Raw genomic sequence first — 19,925 nt, 5'->3', positions numbered from 1 at the left:
TCGAATCCTGCCTCGGGCATGGATGTGTGTGATGTCCTTAGGTTAGTTACGTTTAATTACTTCTAAGTTCTAGGGGACTGATGACCACAGATGTTAAGTCCCATAGTACTCAGAGCCATTAAAAAAAAAAAAATTATACTTTTAACTCTATGTCGCACTGGTTCAGTTTACACATTTTATATATGGGTGGCTCCATCTAGCAGCCGAAAAAAAGACATACGCGTCTCTGTAAAAGGGAGAGCCACATTTGATTTCTATCTGTCTCTTGAGCCTTGTGCCGTAGTTACGCAGGGTCAGCCATCGTTAATCGGATTTGGCATGTTAATGTTTAAGGGGTTTCCTGCCGCCATCCTGTATCCCCCGAGACGGAATTAGTGTACCCCAACTGTCTGGGGCGAGTGTAATCCATGGAAAAGTGCGAATGTGTTCAAATGTCTGCGAGCCGTGTAACTGAGGCGGAACATGGTGACCAGCCCGGTATTCACTCTAAAATTCACATCCAGACTGGCCGGCACATCGGCCCTCGTTGTTAATCCGCCGGGCGGATTCGATCCGGGGCGGGCGCGCCTACCCGACTCCACGAAGCAGCTCGTTAGCGCTCTCGGCCACCCTGGCAGGTTAAAGCCACATCTGATTTAACTGTGGCTAAATGCTGTCCAAATCCGATCTCCGTCCACTTCTACTTTAGAATCCCCCTCCTACTCCTATTCCTCCTGCCCCCTTTTTTCCTTTTTCACCTTCCTTCTTTCTCTTTCCTTTTGTGCTTCCTCATGTTTTCCGCTTTCCACAACTTTGCACCTCCACGGAAACGCCCCCTGGGTAAGCTCCAGCGCTGCCATAGCGTACTTACGTCAATGTGAGTCGTGGCGAACTCGCTTAAACCAAGCCGTTGTGTGGGAGAACTCTGTAGACTACCTACAGATTCTGTCGTTCCTTGAGTTCAGAAGCGCTTTCATCGTGCTGTGGAACAGCCTCGATGGCAGTGCGGATAACTCCGGCGGGTGCCGTTATGGGCTAGACCCGCTAGACAGAGGCCACTGAAACCGCAAGGCACGTACGCTGTTAGAGCCACTCCGCACGTACGTGCAAGTCGGGACACGATTGCAAATGAAAGTGAGCACGCGTTGCGGGAAGAAGAAAGCTAGAAATTCAGCCGACATCAAGGTCATTAAAGATGGAGCACTTTCTATCTAGTCGGAGGAGAAAATCGACCGTGTTGAAGAAGCGACCTTGAAAAGTTCGGCTCAGTTCAGTTCTTACGTAAGTGGGGAAAACGTCTGAACAGAATCTAACCTTAAATGATTTTATAATCTTCTTTTCCATTTAGTTGTGAATATTCCTTCAAGTGAAGACAAAAGTCAGAAGAGATTATAATGATGAGACAAATCGAATTACGAAAATTCGTTATCGACAGACGTTTCGTTAAGGACTACTCTTGACTAGCTTAGAGATTAGCATTATGTTTTTAAAAATAAGCCGTCTTAAATTATAGAATTTTATTTTCCATTTTCAGTCCAACACCGTTTGGACCTTTGGCTGCATTCTCAAGAATTTCAATGATCATCTTTTGGATTTACGTCTGCTTTGCCTTTTCACCTATCAGTAAACGAACGCCTATATACACCTTCCGCAAGCCGCTAAACGGCTCTTGGCGGAAAGGACTTTCTACCACTACAAGTCATGCCCTCTCTTGTTCCACATCCTAACAGAAGGAGAGGAAAACGGCTGTCTACACACTTTCTCTTACCTTGACTTCACCGAACTTACGCGAAATGTACATTGGTGGCAGTAGACTCATTCTTCAGTCAGCTTCAAATGCCGGTTCTCTAATTTTTCTCAATAGTGTTTCACGGTAAGAAAGTCGTCTTCCCTCCAGCGATTATCATTTAAGTTCACGAAGTATCTCCGTAACACTCCCGTGTTGATCGAACCCATCGGTAACAAATCTAGCAGTACACTTCAGCATTGGTTCGATGTCTTCCTTTAATCCGAACCTGTTGGGATCGCAAACACTCATGCAGTGAGAAAATCCCTGACCCCGCCGGGAATCGAACCCGGGAACCCGGGCGTGGGAAGCGAGAACGCTACCGCACGACCACGAGATGCAAGCCTACAATTCTCCCAATAAACCAAAGTCGACCATTCGCTTTCCCTAGAATGTGTCTTACGCATTCATCCATTTCATGTAGCTTTGCAACGTTATGCCTCGATATTTATCGATGTGTTTGTGTCAGGTAAGACACCATGAATACTGTCTTCGAACATTACAGAATTGTTTTTCTTAATCATGGACATTAACTTAAATTTTTCTACATTTGGAGTAAGATACCACTCATCACAGCAAATAGAAATTCTATCTAAATCCACCTGTATCCTCCTGAAATTATCATTCCCACGTTACAGCGTCATCAAACAGCCAACAGATGTTCTATTCACCTTTCCGTCAGTTAGTTTGTGTATCTAGAGACTAAGAGCATTCCCATCACACTTCTGTAGGCCCCTGTTTATGTTACTCTTGTCTCTAATGAATACTCGCCGTCAGGACGACGCACTGGGTTCTTCGAGGCACCTATTGCGTATACTCTAACCTTACTGAACAATCTACAGTGGGGTACTGTGTCTAACGCCTTCCGGAAATCTAGGAATATCGAATCTTCCAGTAGCCCTTAATCCATGGTTCCGAATACCGTGCTAAGGAAAAGGCAAGTTGAGTTCCACACAGACTATGCTTGCTAAATCCCTGCTGATTTTCTGACAGAAGCTTTCCTGTATCAAGGAATTTTTTCGTATTGGAACTCAGAATATGTTCAAGAATTGTGCAGCAAACCGATGTTAATGTTGTGAGTCTGTAATTTTGCGAGCCAATTCTTTTACCTTATTTATACATAGAAGTCTCCTGCCTATCTTTCCAGTCGCTTGGTGCTTTCCGCTGGGCATGAGATTCGCAATAAAAGCAAGCTAAATATGGCACCAACGTCAATGTAGGAGGAGGAGATTAGTGTTTAACGTCACGTCGATAACGTCATTAGAGACTGTGCGCAAGCTCGGGTTAAGGAAGAACAGCTGCCGTGCCCTTTCGGAGGAACCATGCCGGCATTTCCCTTAAGCGATTTAGGGAAATCACGGAAAACCTAAATCAGGATGGCCGGTCGTGGGTTTGAACCGTCGTCCTCCTGAATGCGAGCTCAGTGCGCTAACTACTGTGCTATACCGCTCGGTATCAAAGCCGAAGAGTCCTCTTTGTAAAAAATAATTGTCAGTTTGACGCATAAACACACATGACGAATTAAACGAAATAATTATGGACGGTTACCTTCATTTGTCCACGAAACGTTCATATTCTGCATTGGTGAATACTCTGCATATTTGCACTTACCCTATTACGATGTTCAATATGTCGTTCATTTAGCACTAGGTGGCAAACTGAAGCAGATGTAACTCTAGAAACAAGTCAGTGAAGCCGTTGAGAATGAAGCTGAAGACGGCGTAATGTTAACAAACGTGAGTGTATCCATTGATACTGTTTCACACTGCTCTAGGGGAATAATGTAAAAAAGTGTAATTTACATTCTTACAGAATATAAGACCAATTAGGCAACTTGAGTAAAACGTCCTTAACAACCAGGAAAAGGGGGAGGGGGGGAATGTCGGAGTACAACTGCGGATTGCATACGGATTGAGATAGAAATTGACCATGTCGGATTCAAAGAAATCGATTGGAATTTTCCTAAAGTGATTTAGGGAAAGCACAGGAAACCCGGACATCCGGCCCGCGGCTTGAGTCCTGTTCCTCCCGAATTTGAGCGCACGTATCTCTACCACTGCGCCACCTTGCTCGATTTAGCAAACAGGAGACAGATCATTACAAGTGAAAGGAGCATCGGGTTAGTCTCAAGAAAAAGTTGCAGCTGCGTTATAAAATTGTTAGATAAATAAATATCAGGCAACGCGCGTCGAACGACGAAGAGACCAGATATCGTTTGACTATATGATCGTAAGCCTATATCATCCACACGTTCAATTCACAACCAAGTAAATAAGTGTATCTTTCGGGAGGGATTTAGGGTGCAAAGAATAAATAAATGTAGTGGCAATGGCAGATACCTGACTCAGATTTATTAAAAGAAGTCCAAGGTAATTACTCCAATCTCAAAGACAGTCCTGGTTCACATCATCACAGTGGATCAGCAGGTGAGGTAGGCTATATTCAAAGGAGAGCTTTGCGTTTCTTCACAGGTTCGTTTGGTGTACTTGAGAGTGTCACAAAACTGCTGAAAAAATTATAGTTGGAAAAGGAACAAGAAGGACGGTCTGTATCGTAGAGTACCTTACTCCCAAAATTTCAATAGCAGCACTATGAAACTATTATTAGCAGAGTCATGTATGAAATATTTTGACTCCCCCGTATGTACTGTTTTCTGACTGTTGATGTGGCACTCTCGTAAATGAAGACTGCTTTGTAAATTTGCTCGAGACACTTTCTTTATCTTAATAGTGCGACGGCCTGGTGCAAGTCTTTCATACATTGTAGGTGTAAAACGTCGTGATGGCAGATGGGAGGCAGCCAATTGGAGGATGGTATGCAGTCGTCAATAACAAGCTCTTAATTGAATGACGTCAATGTGCTTGAAAACACAAATTGCTCCCTTTGTACGTTCGGTCTTTTGTCTCTTTCGGCGCTTACTTCATGTTGACGTTTTTGAAATCGATGCATACACAATACTGTAGGAAAGGCAAATGCGTACAATGGCCTAACGCATAGGTTCTGTTGTGTGGTGACAATTCGGACGTGAGTTGGGGAAGTTTGCGAATATAAATGCGAAATCTAATGTGGATATGACGAGTTGATTGTGGTGACTGATTTCTAGCAGCCTGAGTAAGACCATGTTTTTAAGAACGCAAAGCAACTTGGGTCTTACGCGCGCATGTCAGAACTGTAGAACACTAAGACAAAGAAATGAGTAATAAACGACTACACATTAATCCCAATCGACAAAAGAGAAGACAGCTAAGAACAACGACCTGGAGAAAGGTTCATAAAATAGGCCATAGACAAACGGAGGTCCTGAACTAAAAACTAAATGGCTTTTGCCATATTGCTACGACGGATAAAAAGTAAAACGCGGTCGGCAGCCCGTGCGTCGTTCGCTAGAACGGCCGGTAGCTCAGGCGGCAACACGAATTAGAACGTAATTGGTTTAAAAAGGGGCGTTCCATCAGGAAATGGCGCACCGTCAAAAGTTGAGCGCATTGAGTACAAAGTGGTGGGGGAGCACCACTTAACAAATGGCGATGGCTAAAGAGACAGTGCCCGATACGCAACCTAACTACGGCGAGAGGGCCGCGAAGAGGGCGTCCAAGCCGCTGGGAGAGGCTTAATAACGCGGAGCTTGTTCCCATGAAGGAAGCACCAATGCTGATGCTAGAGTGACACCACCTGCTAACAGACGGCAACACAGATCGTCAGACGGAATGTAAGAACCAGCGGGCTGAGGTACGAGGACTGCACCCTTGGGAGCAGCGTCAGCGGCCTCTTTTCCTGTCAGACCGACGTGACCAAGAACCCGCATAAACCTCACAGTGGCTCCATCAAGAGTGAGCAAGTCACAGCTCTCCTGGACCCCTTTGCGCTAAGAGGTGGACGGCGTACAGCGCACAGAAAAGCTTGTGTCGCCGGATGTAATGCGTGGCCTGATACAGGACGAAGAGCTGATACCAGAAAACGTCACCACCAATGACAAAGCCACATCCGACACCACGGAGAGTCCGAGAGCCATCAGTCTACACAATGGTGCTCTCTGGAAGTTCCGCGCTTAGGTCGTGAAACTGAAGGCGATAGAGCGAGGCTGGAGTAGTGTCCTTAGAAAGCGAATGAAAGCCAACGTGAACACGGGCAGCCGCACGAAGCCAAGGTGGTAAAGGGCTGACACCCACCGGGAAAGTTGCAGGTAGCGTGAAGTTGCAGGAGCAAGAGCCGAAAGCGAACTCCAGGAGGTAACAGAAGAGGAATGCGCCGCATACTGGCGATCAAAGGAGTCATCGAAGAAGGAGGCATAGGATTGGTGGCCACGCATGGCAGACAAACGGGATTCATGTCTGCTGAGGAGACAGCGGTAGTTCGGCAGCTTCTGCATACAGACTCTCAACCGAGCTAGTGTAAAAGGTGCCAGTGGCCAAACGGAAGCACGATGGTGGACAGTACCGAGATGGCGTAAGAGAGACGGACGTGCAGATGCATAAACGAAACACCCAAAGTCTAGTTTCGAATGGACAAGGGGCCGGTACAAACGGAGGAGGGTGGTTAGATCTGCTCTCCAGGAAGTACTACTGAGGAAACGTAGGACACTGAGGGACTGCATACAGCGGGCTGCCAGGTAAGACACGGGGGAGGACCAAGAAAGTTTCCTATCGAGCATGAGCCCCAGAAATTTCGTAGTTTCAACGAGCGGCAGAGCAACAGGCCCAAGATGTAAAGACGGTGGAAGAAACCAACTGCGCTGACAGAAATTCATTCAAACGGTTTAGTCAGTGGAAAAACTAAAGCCATTGTCGATGCGCCATAAGTAAAGACGTTTGAGACAACGCTTCAGACGCCATTCACTAGGACAGGTCCTTGGAGAATTGCAATAGATGGCAAAATCGTCAACGAAAAGAGAGCCTGAGATGCCCGGCAGGAGACAGGCCATTAAAGGGTTAGTACCGATAGCGAAGAGGACGATGCTCAGGATGGAACCCTGAGGCGCACCGTTTTCCTGGATAAAGGTTTCCGACAGGGCAGAACCCACACGTGTCTTGAAAACGCTGTCTTTTAAAAATTTCTGAAGGAAACGGGACAGCCGGCCACGGAAGCCCCAGATTGAATGGTGATAGGCACTTTCACAGTGAGCGAAGTGAGTGGTCCCGGGTTCGATTCCCGGCGGGGTCAGGGATTTTCTCTGCCTCGTGATGGCTGGGTGTTGTGTGTTGTCCTTAGGTTAGTTAGGTTTAAGTAGTTCTAAGTTCTAGGGGACTGATGACCATAGATGTTAAGTCCCATAGTGCTCAGAGCCATTTGAATTTTTTTGAAGTGAGTGGCTTTTTACAAGTTGCAATACGACTGACCAAATTGTGACGCTAAAGATTGTCGAGGTACGTGTTAACTACTTACGCGCGTCTCTTCAGGTATAACTTCCGGGCCGAGAGGCCTCGGTCTAAACATAAAACTATTTTTGACGTTCCGTGTATATCAGCGAGAGAATTCTTCAAACAGCAGCATCGAAAGCTCGAGGCGGCACCGAATTTGTAGTCTGAGTAAGAGCTGTACAGTGGTCGTCTCCATTGTTGTGATGCCGTCTATGTGACAAGGTTATCTACTAAAAGTAATCGATCGTTAATCCCCGGGCGCAGGTCTGTCTAGATATCTGCCATAGATGGGGTCGAAACGCCTAGCGAGTTTTGACTGAAATAAACACCGATGGTGAAAGCCTTAATTATACTGATACTTTCTTGTTTCCCAGAAAACGACTTACATTTCCCCGACAGTGATACTAATTCTAGTTGTCGGAGGTTGCCGTTGCATTAGAATTAATTATTAAATATTAACCTAAGTCGTTAATTAAGGTTTGGTAACAAACAAATCCCTCAGAAACGCAACACTAGCAAGCGTTTTACAAAGTGACGTGGAGTTTTACATCTACATTTATGCTTCGAGAGTCACATTATAGAGCACAGTGAAAAGTACTTTGCTTACCACTGCCTCCTCCCCCTCTCCTCTTGCAGTCACGAATCGTGCGCGGAAAGGTAATCGGCAAGCTTCCGTGCAACCTCGAGTCCGTCATTTTACCTTGATGGCCTTTTAGGGATTTTACGGTGGCTTGCGGAGTATCTATATACACGTAGATTTGGTTGACTCTTCTAGAACCGTACGCTTTAGGAATTTTAACAGTAATCCTCCCCGTAATGCACAACACCTGCCGTGACCACCTTCGTGGCGTTTTCGTGCTTACTAAACGACTTTGTGACGAAACGTGCTTATCTTACGTGGGCTTTCTCTAGTTCCTTTGTTAATCAAATCTGAATTGTGTCTCATACCGAGGAGCAATACCCAAGTATAGGTCGAACGACGGTGTCGTAACCTGCGTCTTCCGCATTTTCTAAGGGTTCTCACGAATCTCGCATTTGCCTTTCCTACGATTACTTTTAAGCGGTCATTCCACTTTAAATTGCCTCATAGGCACACTCCCAGATATTTAATGAATGTGACTGCTTCCAGTGACTGCTCGGAAATTGTGTGACTGCAATAATGGAGATTTCTACATATTTATGTGCAATACGTTACATTTGTTTATGTTGATGATCTGCTTACGATCCCTGCACCAAAAGTTGATTCATTGCACGTCTTTCTGCATTTGTTACATTTTTCTAGCACTCCCATTTCTCTGTATATAGATTGTTCACCGAACAAACTAGCTCGCTTACGTATATCAAGTCTCTCTCCTAAGAGTCGTCATGTGTATTTTCTTTGGCATTTCGGCAGGTATTTGCAATTTAATTTTTGCATTATTTATAAAGTATCACCCCAAACAAATAATGCTCATCAATTCTTTCATGCGGCGCTCACTGTCAACAGAAAGTTTCGATTTTTTTCCAATTACAATGAAAATGATTTTTAAATCATAAACCTATGCTCCCATTCAACAGAGCGCTCCAAAATTAGTCTAGCTCGATAATGGTTTTATCGATATATATTAACAGGGGCAGTAAAACTCTAAGAATAACCAGTACTCCATCAGCGACAGCACTGCTACCGCAAAATGCGCAGCGCTACCGAGCCGCTCTGGACTGTTGTTTATTCTTCGTATTTTACTCTTAATACGTATCGATGGAACATTCGGACCAGACTAATTTGGGAGCGCTCTACCGAATGGGCAAGTAAAATTCTGCTTTTTGTTGACAGTGGGCGTCGCATGAAAGACATGATGAGCACTATTTGTTTGGGGTGAGTCTTGCTACACAACCGAAAAGTGAAATTGCAGATATCTGCCGAAACACCATAGAAAATACACCTGACAACTCTTAGGAGAGAGGCACTGTATTTAGGACTAAGACCTTTCCTGACTACAAAAATATATTTTTAGATACAGCTACCCGATTTGTTGCAAATGCCCTTCTTTTATGAATACTTGAAGAGTTAGGCTATAATTGTAACAAAACGCGTTTCTGTATCAAACATATTCTTTTGAAATAAAACTAATTTCTATAACTAATTTGTATAATCCGGGGAAGACTATGTTCACCCTGTAATGATCCTTCAACATTCTCTTGGGATACGCCAGAAGTTACGTTTAAAGATGTATCTCCTTGCTGTAATGTATTTGCTAGGAACTCTTCAATCAAATCACAGAACTGGCGTAGCATTTCGTACGAGGGTGTTTAGTTCATTAAGCACGTTTTCATTGTGTTGCAGAAATTTTAGTAGGTGCCTATTGCACTGCGGTCCACGATGCATACGCAGAGCGCATTTAAACACTCCTGAGCTCCTCCTCTGCCTGTATAAAGAAGTACCAGCAAATTAGAATAAGTGGCCACCATCATAGCGTTAAAGCTTCCATCCGGAAACAGTGTCACTACCGTACACCCGAGCAAGCACGTGGAAACAGGGACCGTTTCTTCGTGCGTGACGAGCTACAAGTCTCATACACTGGTCAGCCAGAATATTATGGGGACTGATGATCTAGCAGTTTGGTCCCCCCCCCCCCCCTTTTAAACCAACCAAGCAGAACATTATGACCACCTAAGAGACGGTATGTCCAACTCTAGCACCGGTAACAGGGGCGACGCGTCGTGGCGTAGAGGCAATGATACCTTGGTAGGTCGCTGGAGGGAGTTGCGCATCCAAGTCACCTGATTCCCGGAAATTCCGGGGAGGGGGGCGATGAGCTCTAACGCCACGTTAACTCACATCGCAGATGTGTTACACCAAGTTCAGATCTGGCGACCAGGGGGGCCAGCACATCAATTGGAACTCGCCTCTGTGTTCCTCGAACCATTCTGTCACACTCCTGGCCTTGTGACAAGGCATATTATCGTGTTGAAAAATGCCACTGCCGTAGGGAAGCATGATCGTGATGAAAGATGTACGTGGTCTGCACTCTGTGTACGACACTCCTTGGCCGTCATGGTGCCTTGCACGAGCACCACTGGACCAATGGGTGCCCACGTGAATGTTCCCCACAGCACAATCATAATGCAGCCACCGTCAGCTCAGCTTTTCTCTGTCCCGCAGTACAGGCGTCAATGAACTGTTCCATTGGGAGACAATGGATTCGCGCCCTTCCATCGGCATGATCATGAACTTACTGGGATGCCCGAGACCATGCAACGCTGTCACGGCAGTAACGTCCAGTGCCGATGGTCACGGGCTCCTTTCAGTCGTAGTTGCCAATGTCGTGGTGTTAACATAGGCACATTCATGGATAGTTGGCTGCGGAGGCCGATCGTTAAAACTGTTCGGTGCACAGTGTGTTCAGACGCACTTGTACTCTGCCCAGCATTAAAGCCTGATGTTAGTCCCATCAAAGTACGCCCCCCTCCCCTGTCCTGTTTTGTCAGTCTGCCAGCCTACGACGTCCGACGTCTGTAACGAAGGGCTGCTGCCCAATCCACGACGTCTGGACGTGGATTCGCCACGTGTTGAAGAGACGCACCACAACACTCCTCGAACATCAGACAAAGAACGTGGAGTTTCGAAACGATCGTGCCGAGCCTTCGGGCCATCACAATGTGCCCTCTGTCAAACTCTGACAAATCGTGCGTCTTATCCATTCTACACACTGATATCAAATTGTCTTAACCCAAAAATTTTTAGCGTCCTCTACGGTCTAATACAGAAGGGTGCATTCTTTTATCGCTTCATTGGATGACACCATCTGCGGCAAAGACATTTGGCGGTTGACCGAACATCCAAATATGTTTCAGCGTGTAATAACACATGCACGTTTGTCGTCGAACTATGGCACCTCGCGCTTATCGCTAGGAGGCGCCTCTGTCATTCAGAGCAGCCGGCAACGGGTTTCACAGTCTCCCTTCTCTCAGCTCATTATACAACGGAGTGCGCCCCATTCACCTACCGTATCTGTAGTCCTCGAATTTACAGAAAAAAATCATCAGCATGTCTCTTCGGCAAAAATTTGCCATTCTTACTATCCAGTCCCGAGCAGCCCTCTTAGTTTGCAGAAGATTCTATCGTATACCGCCTAAGGCATTGGAAGAACAAAGTAAATTACAAAATGATTTCGACAAGATACGTATCTGCATGTAGCGAAATGTGTCAGTTGACTCTGAACAATAAAAATTGTGAGGTTGTAACGCCGGAAATGCATATCATCCTATTTCCATCTATTGTACTATAAATTTTTTCCATATTTTGTTACGTGAAGACATGACATTTCTGTGTCTTTATATATTGTAACTGTTTTACTATATAATTGTTTTGTTTTGTAACTACTATTTGTATTTTTACGCTGGGTCTGGCCTAGGGAAAATGCTATTGGACGATTACATCGATAGGTCGTGTGAAGAACCAAAGTGTTTAGGATCTTTGGGAGTGTTAACTCTTGCCGCGTGGAGCGCGGGCAGATCGGGGTCTGGCTGGAATAGGGCGGTGGAGCAGGTGTGCTGTGCGACGCTCCCGCGAGTTGCCGCGCTTTCGGGGTTTGGCAGCATGTAATTGCGCTCGACTTGCTATGTTAGTTTCTGACATGGTGTCGCGAATGGGAAGCATCAGCTGGCACACATCAAGAGCCCGTTTCGCCTGGAAACCGTGTCGAGAAGAAGGCGCGCCAACATCCAGCTTCTGCAACAGCTACGGCCGACAATGAGTGATTATCGCCACATCCTCTATCGACGACTTCAGACCTTCAGTCAACCAACAAGGAAGACTGAAATCACGTAAAGTTTTAGAACTGTATGGCAGACCTCAGCTTTTCAAACTTTTCCATTAGCATCACTAAAATACAGCAACTTAGCATGTACCTTTGTTGCTCATTGTCCCAATTACAATACCAAGCAGGGTCCCTTCCCTTTCCGAAATGAACTCGAGTGTCGTTGAAATTCAGATGTCAGCATTAAAGTAATATCATTCGATTTCACTGCTTTAATTTCAAAGTTCCGTTAAGGTATTCATAGCTGGCTACAATATTTAGATTACACAAGCACATATTAAGAGTGCGAGTTTTGTTACCGTATTTTAGCTTACCTGTGACTGCAGCTCAGCTTGGTACGTACTAAATTTTAGTATTGTTAATTGTTCAGAATCATTTAATTCAAGTTCAAAGTTAAATCTCTTATTTCTAAATTGCATAGATTCAAGTAGCTTTTGAAATGATTGTTGAGGTAGCCCAAGACTAACCTTATTTTGTTGAATTTCGTGGTGCTTCAGAAACAAAGTTCACTATTGCTTTCAGTCACTAAATTAACTTTCAATTTTCCGGTTTTATTAATTCTTTTGCTAAATTAAGTCAGAGTGTAGCGAAATTTATTACTTCAGATAAACATTCAGTTTCCACACAACACGTGTCAACCTTCAGTTGCCACGCTTTTAGTGCAAATTATATGTGCAATAACCTTTCTTTTTCAGTTGTTATAGTAGTAGTCCATAGGACGGGCGACCGTAATTTTCCCCAAATCTCAAATATCTAATTAACGCCAGTTAATTGTTAACGTAACGACCGCACATTTACTTTCTTTATTAACTTTACCCTTTTTCAAAATCAATTTCCACAAATTTCACTTGCATTTTTCCTTTCAATTTAGATGTAACCCTTTCCTCTTTACCGGCAGATTAACTTCGGTGGCGATTGCTTTTCCCAAATTTCCATTAGGTACACGAGGTTTAATTTTTCACTGTCATTAAGGTCGATAAGTGTGGGGGAGGTTACGAGGTCCATCACGTGCATACTAAAAGAAAACCGCTAAATTTCGGTTACAAGAACTGAGAATCTGTCGATTCAACTACATACCTAGAAATCGCTATTACGAACAACTTAAATCGAAACTAACAAATAGAAAGTACTGTGGGGAAGGAGAGCCAAAAAAGAATGCGTTTTGTTGGAAACACCCTGAGAAGGTGCAACAGAACTACTGGTGACACTGCCCACACTACATTTGCTCTACCGCTTGTCGAGTATTGTTGTAAGGTATAGGATTCATACCAGACAGGATCTACGGTGGCCATGAAAGAAGTTCAAAGTAGAGGAGCTCGTTTTGTATTATGGAGGGGAGAGGCGGACATGAATATGATCATGGAGTGGAAAGGCTGTCACTAAAACAAAGGTGTTTTAATCAACAAGTTTCTCCTACGTATCTATGTATGCTTTTTCATTTGCTCGCAAGTACGTATGGAGGAACTATGATTGTGATGAAATAAGAGAAATCAGAACTCGCATGGGAAGACGTAAGTGTTAGTTTTTCCCATGCGCTATTCGAGAGTGGAACGGTCTAGAAAGAATATGTTGGTTGTTATATGAACCCCGTACCAAACTCGTATGTGTGAATTGCAGAATAGTCATTAGATGCAATCATGTAGATGTTGGGAAGCATACTATTAGGATCTAACGAAGAACGCAGCAAATTGGTTTATAGCTTTAGCAAATCAAATAATATTCGAGTGTCTTGCTATCTGAGATTAGCCCCAGTTGGCCGAAACGCGCCGCATATTAATGTTATAAATACACTGAAGCGTCAAAGAAACTGGTATATGCATGAGTATTCAAATACAGAGACACAAAAACAGGCAGAATACGACGCTGCGGTCGGCAACGCCCATATAAGACAAGTGTCTGGCGCAGTTGTTAGGTCGGTTACTGCTGTTACAATGTCAGATTTTCAAGATTTAAGTGAGTCTGAAAGTGGTGTTATAACCGGAGCACGAGCGTTGGCACGCAATGTCTCCGAGGTAGCGATGAAGTGGGGATTTTCCCGTACGACCATTTCGCGAGGCTACGGGGAATATCAGAAATCCAGTAAACTATCAAGTCTCCGACATCACTGCGACCGGAAAAAGATCATGCAAGAACGGGACCAATGACGATTCAAGGGAGTCGTTCAACATGACAGAAGTGCAACCCTTCCGCAAATTGCTGCAGATTTCAATTTTGGGCCAGCGACAAGTGTCAGCGTGCGAACCATTCAGCGAAACATCATTGATATGTGCTTTCGGAGCCAAAGGCCCACTCGTGTGCCCTTTATGACTGCACAACACAAAGCTTTACGCCTCGTCTGGACCCGTCAACACTGACAATGGACTGCTGATGACTGGAGACATGTTGTCGGACGACTCTCTCTTCAAATTGTATCGAGCGGATGGAGGTATACGGGTGTGGAGACAACCTCATGAATCCATGGACCCCGCATGTCAGCAGGGGACTGTTCAAGCTGGTTGAGGTTCTGCAATGATGTGGGGCTTATGCAGTTGGAGTGATAAGGGGCTCCTGATACGTCAAGATACGACTGACAGGTGACACGTACGTAAGCAGCCTGTCTGATCACCTGCAACCATTCATGTCCATTGTGCTTTCGGACGGACTTGGGCAATTCCAGCAGGACAATGCGACACCCCACGCGTGCAGAATTGTTACAGAGTGGCTACAGGAATACTCTTCTGAGTTTAAACACTTTCGGTGGCCACCCGGCTCCCCAGACACGAACTTTATTGAGCGTACCTGAGATGCCTTGCAATGGGCTGCTCAGAAGAGATCTCCACCCTCTCGTACTTTTACGGATTTTTGGACAGCCCCCCTGCAGGATTCATGGTGTCAGTTCTCTCCAGAACTACTTCAGACATTAGTTGAATCCATGTGCTTCTGCACACTCGCGGGGGCTCTACACGATATTAGGCAGGTGTACCAGTTTCTTTGGCTCTTCAGTGTATTGTCCATATACAGTGACTGTTTTCGATTTTATATATATATATAATCCTTATCTGGGCAGTCTATAGTGGTTCTTTCTGTCAGTATTAGCGCCTATGAGCGAGGGAGAAATGCCTTTGCGCACACCCTAGTATTTTTTATTTTCTTGCTCACGCAGATGTCACTGCGTTGACTTACAATTCCCTAATGATTCCCTCAATATCAGTGATTTTAATGCAGTTGATGGTCTTTCACGGACTTCCATCACATCTGTTCCCAATGAGACGCTATTCAGAAATGAGAACCTCTGATTGTTTGTAAAAGTAGAAGTGTTCCCTGACGGTCTCTGTAGTTGATGCGACTGCACGCAATTGGCAGGACGTCCTGGTCAAATCCCAGCGTGGCACTAAATGTAACTGGTCACAACGTATTCATCACGCTTCAGGTTCTGCATTTCTGAACGAATTTCACTGATACTTCCTGACACTGATTTCACCCCCTTGATTGCACTCACTCAAATACATTCAGTTTCATTTAGCTGACAGCCATGATTGGCGTGACACGGTAACAGTAACCAACACAGCGATCTGCAGTGGTTTGTTTCGTACTCTGAAATGAAATTCTTGCTACCTTCACACAACAAAAACCTTTGTAACTAAAAGGCCCTTTCGTTGTTCGCAAATAATTAGCTGCTAATAATTTTCCCCTTCTGTCCGAATCCAATATAGGGGAGCTCTAACAACTGACACAAATTTCCATGTATTTCAATTTTTTTAAATGCGGTAGACGCAGAACAACTAAATTAAACAGCTACCTGAAAACACACTAACTCTCTCTCCAAACAGTTTGCGTAGGTCAAGTCTTGCCTGATCACACAGCAGCCTTTAAACATACACAAAAATATTTTAAGCACAGTCATAGACGGGGCAGTAAAGCTCCAACGGAACGGTACTGTATACTAACTTGTGTGACAGAAGATAAAGAACAGTGACGTAAGAGCTCCAGCTGCTGATAACACTATTAATATGACTTAACACAATCTTTAAGAGCTTAGTGACACACTGCACTTCATATACGACCTTTCACCCATTAAGCGTAAGCTGTAGATCAAAACAATGTCAGATTACTAAGTTCAGTTTAAAATACCAATTACAAAGAAATTACCAATCTGACGCAGCAAAATGAAGTAAATAAGCATCTTTCATAGAATGTACTACATTGAAATATTAGGTTTTCCAATAAGACGATTACATAACAATTATAAAGAAGAAAAGTTCAGATTTTTACTGGGCGGCATTTCCATTGTTCTTACGAACATTCCAGTTACAATGGGAATGAAGTCTTCGTCAAAGGAACGTGTTGAGGTACACGTATGTATCTGATACACTAATCCCTAGTATATCAATGCATTAATTATTTTCCAAGCTTAATCTTGCCCTGAAAGTCAATGATTTCATGCAGTGTGGAAAAGGAATGTATTTAGGTCAGACTCATGCTCTTTCCAGTGACAGTTCACAGCATCTGTCAGACGTGACAATACACAAGCCAGTAAACAGACGGAAAATACTAATTATGCAACAATAATTCAGCCGTACGGCATAATTCATGTTGGCTCCCCTTTGAAGTCATAGGTAGGTACGTTGTTATAAATCCCGTGTTCATGGAAATGGTTTAATTGCATGTTTGACTATCTTATTTTCTATAACTATTATTAGTTTCCTCAGTTACATCGGGCTGCTGAGTAGGAGGACTGATTCCTGCACTATGAAATAAGCTGTCTCCTGTGGTTTGAGTACTACATTTAAGTGAAGTGCACACACTCGAAAATTGGAGAAAGAGGCTTTTACGATCAATTGACCGGATGCGTCTCGAATTTCTTAGTTATATTTTTGTAGCGAATTCCAAACTACACAGCGCTTCTGGGAAAACTTACTTCACCCCGTAATTACTTTGCTGCGACGCTTTAATATTCGGATACTCTACATCCAGTGCCACTATCGTGCACGAAACATGCTGTCGTTTATTTTGGGTGCACCAACTCATCCTCTGGCGGCAAATTCACTTTAATTCGGTATTTTACTATATAATTTGGAGATGTCACTGATGTGTAACATTATACACAAGTCACAAACAGAACTATTACTCTGTATTGATTTGTCTATGGCAATAGTAGTTGAGCTCGATGGCTTTGAATTAAATTACTTTATAGAAATATAGCAATCTGCCATTTGTCGAACTGTTTTATGTATGCTTTCACATCTTCAGTTGGCGTAACATAATTATCATCAATACATTTTCTGGACGACATTTTGAACTCTGAAGCTGCCTTATGTTCTGTAATTTTTTTTCGTATTTATGTACATAGCGCACACATGTTAAGCTCCACTGATAGGGCGTAACAAACTGTTTCGGAATTTACGTCTAAACTGAAGTTAAATTTTTCTTTGTACGTTCCGAACCTAATTCTGAAGTCAGCTGTGTTTACAGAATTAATATTGGCAGCCTTATAATTTGACACTTGTCTCCATATGACGTAAATATTAATCGTTTCGCATTCCTTCCTTAGTACACAATGTTATTAGTGTAATGAATAGCGCTATTTACAAAATAAAATGAACTGTAGAGTTCAAAATGCAGTCGACAGATATGTTATATCGAAGAAGATATAAATGTATTACGCCAATTACAGATGGAGGAATGTCCGAAGCGTTCTTGGCATAAATAAAGCTGTATAAAAAGTGGCTGGTTGCTGTATTTCTTCAAATGGTATTACATTATAAGCACAAAAAATCATACTATACTCAAAGTAGAAGCCTGACGATGAGCTGAAGATCGAAACGTGTAGTGGCATATTAAACACAATGAAAAGCTTAGAAATATATTTCAATACGTGAAGCTGCTATATAATTTGTTTTTAATTTTGGGGGCCTATGGCTGGTTTCAGTCAGACCATTTTCGAGTGCAAATTTTTGTTACACACACACCCACACACACACAAATAAAAATCAGAGCTGTGGAACACAAACAAGAACTATTTTGCAATGCAACGAAGCTAACAACTTTATGTATGCTCGTTATCCGAGCATCTGTTCAGTTAAACAACTTAGTCGTCCTCCGTGTGTCTGATGTGGAGGACAGAGCCTCGGTTCCCAGCGCTGGCAGTGATTTTTCTTCGGTGTGACAACAGGAACGGGGTGCAAACAACTTCGTGTTGCCAGATGGGACGCTCCTTAAATGAGAAGTTTCAAAAGTCGACAAAGGCCTGGAGAGCGGTCTGCTGACCACAGAGCGATTCACACCGCATCCGCATGACGCCACATGGCAGGGGGATGACACAGCGCCCGGTGGACATCGCGTGGTTTTAAGCTCCTGACTGCGGAGTTTAGTTTAAACGACGTTAATTTTAGTTCGTACTGTCACAGGTAACTGGCGTCGAGGCAGAAAAGCACCCAAACAAGAATGTCACGATTGTACACAACACCAAACAGTTCACGAGTTCGAGATTCACAGTACGAAGCATCGCAAGATACTTAAGAGGAAAGTCGATGAAATAGCGTAGTTTGAAAGCTGAAGGTTGAGTGAGAATTGCATCTCATAGAAAGCTTAAGTCGAAAAATGGTGTATAATAATTCAGTCTTGTTCAAAAAGACAATTATTCTATTCAGTGACAATCTCGTATTGTGTCATGGGCATATATTAATGCATGGTGCCAGGCAGGTCTTTATTTGGGACTTATTTTGTGGAGAAATGTCTCGTGTTGTGTATTCGTGACATTCATGCTCGGATGCTGGATTGCTTTGACGCCAGTTACGTCAGATGCGTATGCCCGTGCGAAGTTAGTTTATGTTTTCGACTAGCGTCGTTGTAACCTAATTTTCAGTTTAATATAGTGCGCTAATGAGTAGTAAAGCGCCAGTTACATTGACTTAATTGAGTTACGGATGAACTAGAAAAATCGGGATATAAAGCTTTTTGTTTCGTTTTGCATTTGCTCCAGTATCTTCGTAAGTTTCTGGTGATCTGTCGGAGGGAAACAATTTTCTTCGGGCCAATGACAAGAAGACAGGGCTGATGAGAGGCGAGGTGGTGCCGTGAGTTACCGGTATGCGGTAGGAGGTGGCCGAGCGTCTGCCGCCGAGCAGCGGGGCGGGCCGGACGACGCCCGCTGAGTGGATGCGCCGCGACGCCGACGGACAGCTGAGGAGAGCCGCTGGCTCCCGGGCTAGCGAGCGATCAGGCGGCGGCGGCGGCGGCGGCGTCAGCTGGGGCGACGGGAGACGGGCGACCGTCCGCGAGCACTGCGAGGCGCGCACTGCCTATTGATCCCCGCGAGGGAGGCGGGGCTGGCGCACTAGCGCCGCGCGCGACTCGGGCCGCAAACGCGCCGGAAGCCACTCGCGGGCCTGTTGCGCGCTGCGCCGTGCCGTGCTGTGCGGCTATCGGCCGGCGCCGCAGCTGCCGACTGGAAGGCCGCTTCCCACTGTTGCGGAAGCGGGCAGCGCCGATACCGCCTCGACTCTCTTGTCTCCACAGCAGGCGGGCGCACCGTTACCAATGCGTCCTCTTTTATCGATGTAATAAAATGAAACACTTGCAACCATCCTTGTAATGTTATTTACTACCATCTAACAACCGTTTTCGGAGACTCAATGCACCATCTTCGAGACTGGGCGGCCGCTGTAACCTAGCGGTTCGAGGCGCTTCAATCTGAAACCGCGCTGTTGCTACGGTCGCAGGTTCGAATCCTGCCTTGGGCGTTGATGTGTGTGATGGCCTTAGGTTAGTTAGGTCTAAGTAATTCTGTTTTAGGGGACTGATGACCTAATGCTCAGAGCTATTTGAGCCATTTTTGATACTAATGTATCGGAAGTGTTCAATCCTGCTCGCGAGTACAGAGCACGCGAGCTGTGCGCGCATCGTGCCCTCAAGGCGATACAAATGCCCACACTGCCCGCGAACAGCATCACGCCCAAATCTGATCTAATCTGTCTCTATTTCTGCTTTTAGATTTCATTTCCGGTAAGTAAAAACTAGAAACCT

At 44.6% G+C, this 19,925-nt stretch overlaps 1 protein-coding gene across 1 annotated transcript in view; it reads right to left on the bottom strand.

The window, feature by feature from the left end:
- LOC124595158 (sodium bicarbonate cotransporter 3) overlaps positions 1-19,107 on the bottom strand; it is a 976,895-nt gene extending 957,788 nt beyond the window's left edge. The window contains exon 1 of the mRNA XM_047133764.1: positions 18,986-19,107. The gene's annotated coding sequence lies outside the window, so the exon portion shown is untranslated. The remainder of the gene's footprint in view (positions 1-18,985) is intronic.
- Between the last annotated feature and the right edge of the window lie 818 nt (positions 19,108-19,925).

The sequence above is a fragment of the Schistocerca americana genome, chromosome 2 (genome assembly GCF_021461395.2).
Source record: "Schistocerca americana isolate TAMUIC-IGC-003095 chromosome 2, iqSchAmer2.1, whole genome shotgun sequence".
NCBI classification, from domain to species: Eukaryota; Metazoa; Arthropoda; class Insecta; order Orthoptera; family Acrididae; genus Schistocerca; species Schistocerca americana.
The sequence above is the reverse complement of the archived record's forward strand: the minus strand, read 5'-3'. Positions and strand labels throughout refer to the sequence as shown.